This window comes from Bufo gargarizans, chromosome 6, assembly GCF_014858855.1.
Source record: "Bufo gargarizans isolate SCDJY-AF-19 chromosome 6, ASM1485885v1, whole genome shotgun sequence".
In the NCBI taxonomy this organism is placed as follows: domain Eukaryota; kingdom Metazoa; phylum Chordata; class Amphibia; order Anura; family Bufonidae; genus Bufo; species Bufo gargarizans.
In genome coordinates this window covers 52,959,150-52,965,149 of record NC_058085.1, presented here as the reverse complement: position 1 = coordinate 52,965,149, position 6,000 = coordinate 52,959,150, and positions in this window count along the sequence as shown.

The window sequence follows — 6,000 nt, the reverse complement described above, 5'->3', positions numbered from 1 at the left end:
CCATCAAGTTCAACCAAGGGATAGGTGAGGAGGAAATCCCAGAAGGAAGTGAGACTCCTTTGTAGATTTTTACACATTTTCATAAGCATTAATGTCATTTACTTTTAAGAATTCATCTAAACCCTTTTTTAAACTGCCCACTGTTCCTGCTGCGACCACGTCCTGAGGAAGTCTATTCCACAGATTCACTGTTCTTATAGTAAATAGGTTTTTATGCTCTCGGAGACTGAACTTTTTCCTCTCCAGTCGGAGGCAGAGCCCCCTTGTCTTTTAAGGGCATTTGACATGGAACAGTTTTTCTCCGTATTTTTTGTATGGCCAATATATTTGTATAGGTTAATCATGTCCCCACTTAGACGTCTCTTCTCAAGACTAAATAAATTCAATTCTTTTAATCTTTCTTCATAACTAAGACCCTCCCTGCCCCTTATCAGTTTAGTCGCTCTCCTCTGTACTTTTTCCAGCTGCAGAGCGTCCTTTCTATGTACTGGTGCCCAGAACTGAACTCCATATTCTAGATGAGGCTGCACCAACGCTCTGTAAAGTGGTAATATGACATAGAAAAATATAGAAAAGAATATGTCGCACTAGAGTGATCAGGGAACAAAGTGAGGTGCACCCACTAACAGACCACCAATCTGAAAAGGGTTGTAGTAATGAATAAATAAATAACAGTGGGGCACTCTCTAAAGCAATGGGAACCGTGGGTATTGGTGCATACATTTTTTTAAATTAATATATCTAAAATACGTCGTACACAGTTAATAGTTTGAATAATTCACAATATTAAATACAGGTATATAGCAGCATAGATGGTAAAAAATGTGCATACTAAAACGACATTGTGAATAAATACTGCGGTAAAACACAATTAACAATCCATCAATAAAAATCCATCAATAGAAACTTCACCTCCAAAATATCAAAAAGATTATTTTAAAGCTCTGGGTATCCACAATTAGAGTTCAGTTAATGTTAATAACACTCCAATCTCATGTTTCAATTAATAGTAGCTATACACAGAGAGGCGTCCCGCTCCTAAGCCTGAGACAGCGGCTTGCCTGAGACAGCGGCTTGATGAAGGGGTCAATCGCTCTAACCCAAAAACGCGTTTGGTAACGGACCCCCATGTTTGGAATATAGACTGAGACTTTTTCAGTTTTGATGGTGAACAATTTAATGTTGTAACGATCTTGAGAACGCCAGCTGCAGGAGGCCTTTGCTGGATAAGGGAAGTTTACCTTCAGCGAAGCTACGTGGACTTCCGGCAGTGGCGTGAGATCCTTTCGAAGAACATACAGCCCTCGGGACCAAAGCACCAACACATACAGCAGGTGCACCGAGACGAGGGTAGGAGATTTCGTCGAAAACCCTCCGGGTAAGATTGAATTGTCTACGAAAATTAAGCGATCGTTGTTTGAAAATTACAGCAGGACGCCGCTGTCTCAGGCTAAGAAGCGGGACGCCGCTCTGTGTATAGCTACTATTAATCGAGACCTGAGATTGGAGTGTTACTAACATTAACTGAACTCTAATTGTGGATGCCCAGAGCTTTTAAAGAATCTTTTTGATATTTTGGAGGTGAAGTTTCTATTGATGGATTGTTAATTGTGTTTTACCGCAGTATTTATTCACGATGTCGTTTTAGTATAAACATTTTTACCATCTATGCTGCTATATACCTGTATTTAATATTGTGAATTATTCAAACTATTAACTGTGTACGACGTATTTTAGATATATTTAAAAAATAAATTATGCACCAATACCCACTGTTCCCATTGCTTTAGAGAGTGCCCCACTGTTATTTATTTATTGGTAATATCACATCCCTGCCCGGCGAGTCCATGCCTCGTTTAATGCATGACAATATCCTGGGTCTTAGAAGCAGCAGATTGACATTGTATGCTGTTATTTAATCTACCATCTACAAGGACACCCAAATCCTTCTCTATAAGTGGCTCCCCCAGTGCTACATCCCCTAGGACATATGAAGCACGGAGATTATTACTACCAAGATAAATAACTTTACATTTATCCACATTGAACCTCATTTGCCAATTTGATGACCAATAACTCAAAGTGTCCAAGTCAGCTTGTAGTTTGTGGACATCTTCCATAGACTGTACAGTACACGGCTTAGTGTCATCTGCGAAAATAGAAATGGTGCTATTAATCCCGTCCTCGATATCATTAATAAATAAATTAAATAATAGAGGACCCAGCACTGAACCACTTTTAAGGTTTTAAAGGGCTATGACAATACAGGGGCTGACTGCTTGGAGCTGCTGATTGGGTGTCTGCACAGCATTATGGGTGATCTCACGTTACCAGGCTTCTTACTTTCACTTTGTAACACGTGTAGCGGCCATTTTAGAAGCGCGAGGAAATTCAGATTAGTTGCAAATAAAATTTTCCGTAAACTTCGGATCAAATTCCACTTTGGATGCTTCGATTTGCTCAACACTACCCATGATCGCACATTAGTGGTAAACACTTTAGCTCATGAACATGTGCACTGCCTAAGCTCCACCCCCAAATTATTTGGTATATTAAGCATACCATTAAATAATGCCGCCCTAACATGACGTGTTAATACCGCCATATACCAGACGTGAACAGAAGACTGCTTAGCTGCAGTCAGAGCATAAACAGCAATCCACTGATTGTAGTCATCCACAGTCCTCATCTTATCCATTTGACGCGGACTGTCATGCCAGCTTCTTTCAGCTAGGACATGCCCCTGCTGAGTTGGCCTCCATGGTAGTTTGGGGTTCCTGCATTTACACTACATAGTTTGAGGGCCACAAATCATACTCCCATACGAGCTCACATGCCCTCACTGCCAATAAACCTTATTTTCAGTGATCCGATGCCTAGCAAGCTGCCCGAGCCACCAGCACCCTCCTCAGTTTCTTCCAGACCTTCACAGCTGCAGGCCGTTCACATAAGGACCTGGCGCTTCTAGAGTTAATTAATACTGGGGGAGCCAGGTCCTTATGTTCACAGATGGTGGCCCGGAAGGTCTTTTAGTGATTCTCAAACTGTGAGGCACGAGTCAGCCTCCTGAACTGAACTGTATCGTCATCTCGTTGCTAGAGTAGAATACTGAGGCCGATGGATCCATTCCTTGCCCTGATGTTCTTCTTCGTAGGCCACAGGTCTAAACCGTATGAGATGATGTCATCATGACCAACAGCATCAGGATACAGGAAATTCATGGCGCAGGCTGTAAGATCCTTGTTTACCATAGATGGTGTTATGAAATGGAAGACTGGTGTCATTTTTTTTTTTTCCTTCCCTAGTTTTTGTTGGGACCACTTTGAGCACATATTACTGGGGGGCGTTGTATGGGGGGGGGGGGGTCATTATTACTACAAGGGACATTATAATTATTAGTGGACATACTACAAGAGGTCATATTACTACTGGCATCACTATAGGTGGCTTTCTGTTACCACTTGGAGCACTATAAATGTCAAGGTTACAACTGCCACAGTTATTTTTAGGACACACTGTGGCACTATTACTGTCAGGGGCGCTATTTGCTGGGCACAATTATTTTAGAGGGCACTATCTGTGTGATACTAGTTGTGAGGGATACCGACCCTCGTGCCTGCTTGACGTCAACTAGGTCGAGCTCACGAGATACGGTATGGTCACTGGTTACCAAGGTGTGACGTTACGCCCTCCTGGAGGAGCTGGTAAGGTCAGTCTTGGTACAGTTTTCACAGATTCCTCCTTTCCACATGGGCACAGAGAGGCAACAAGCTGAGAGAGCCTTTTCACTGACCCAGTGAAACAGCGCGTTCTCAGCCCGGGTATATTGCCACCAGATTCTTGTTTGATATAATCCCGGTCCGCTAACGGGATTATATAGGGTGAGAAACCAACCCGCAGTAGCGTATAACTAGGCCGAAACACGGACGTGGGGATTTGTGATCGAGATACAAGACAGCACAAGATAAAATTATATATTTAAATCGCCTTAAGGGCGCACTAGAAATAACACTATACACACAAGGAATATATACAGTGGTCTGAGGTTACAAATACAGGTGGCGTGGTAGAAACAGGGTTAAGCAGAACAAAAGTCAGTTTACCAGATGGATGAGTCCATTTGGGTTGTGATGAGTTCTTTGCTGTAGTCACATGGAGGCAGTGATGTCAGCAGGTTGCAGGTCCCTCTAAACACATGGCACAATGTAACCCTCCTTCAGAGAAAAGACACGCCCGCTTGCTGGCACAAGCCTTTTAACCTGTAGCTGCCCCTCCCCCCCCCCCCCCCCCCTCAGCTGGGCTGTCAGCATATGAGCCACAAAACCGATTAGGGCACATGGCTCCAGAGCTCCAGACGAGAATGTCGCAGGGAGGTGATTTTGGGACCATTGGATCCGCCTGAGTTCCGGATACCAGTAGAGTCCAAGCATAGTACTTTTATGTGGTTTCTGTGGGGAGATATGTATATCTCCCTTCCCTGGCATCCCACCACCAGAGTATGACCACGGGCCTGTTCACCGTGGCCACAGGGACACAAATATGTATCCGGTTTGTGCCTGTTATGGCCGGAAGATTCATAATTCCTTCTGAATCGCCGGTCAATGCTGTTTGATAAATTATGATTGAACTGGGGAATGGCCTAGACCCCTGCAGAGAGGTTTTTCCTGTTCCATTAGCTGGGTTCCTGGCTTGCTGAATGGAGGTGAGAAATTGTAAGCAACGGTGGCCTGCTAGAGGTTCTCTGCCATATGACTGGGCTTTGAAGCAGGGCCCTCCTGTGGAGTTCACTACCTCTCAGTGGCGGATCCAGAGCCTGGTCTCGGGAGGGGCAATTCCAGATTATTTTCTGTCCGCCGCCACAAAACAATGGTGCTTATAGAACAGACTCCACAGTGTGGAGGTATACTGTATATTGTGTGGCACAGTGTATTCTATATGTGTATAACAAACATATTTCACATGAAAACTTACAATTACTTGGCTTGGCCCTTGGGGATCTCGGACGCCACTTCAACACTTTGCCCGGGGGCTCGGCGGAGCTGATGTGTTTTTTCCTAATGAGAAAGATTTCATAATAAGGATTTGGAGGGGCAGAGGAATAGCAGAGCAGGGAGAGGCTGGTGCTGCTACTAGGGGGTCATACCATGGGGGAGTAATAAAGCCCACCATAATGCCCCCCAGTATAAATAATTCTCCTTATAATGTGACAGTGCAAAAAATACCCCCTTGTAATGCCCCTAGGTTAGCTAATGTCCCCATAGTGCCCCCATAATGTGCCTGTATAAAATACCCCTATATAGTGCCACCAGTAAATGCCCCCATAGTGCTCCACACCCTCCTTCCTCCTAGTGCCCCCCATAATGTACCAGTATAAAATTGTACTGTACAGAGCGCCCCATATAAAATACTCTTTCTTTGTGGCCTCAGTAGATCCCCCTATAGTGCCCCCCAATAATGTGCCAGTAACAAGAGCAACCCCCCAATCATGTGCCAGTAATAACAGCCCCCCAATGTGCCAGTAATAACAGCCCCCTCATGTGCCAGTAATAAATGCCCCCCATGTGCCAGTAACAGCCCTCCCCATGTGCCAGTAACAACAGCACCCCCCATGTGCCAGTAATAACAGCCCCCCATGTGCCAGTAACAACAGCCCCCCCATGTGCCAGTAACAACAGCCCCCCCATGTGCCAGTAACAACAGCCCCCCCATGTGCCCGTAACAACAGCCCCCCATGTGCCCGTAACAACAGCCCCCCCATGTCCCAGTAACAGCCCCCGCCCATGTTGCAGTAACAACAGCCCCCGCCCATGTGCCAGTAACAACAGCCCCCGCCCATGTGCCAGTAATAACAGCCCCCGCCCATGTGCCAGTAATAACAGCCCCCGCCCATGTGCCAGCAATAACAGCCCCCCTCCCCAATGTGCCAGTAAAAGTATTATATATATAAAAAAAAAAAAACACATACTTACCTCAGTGTCAGCGATGCGATGCAGGCGTCTT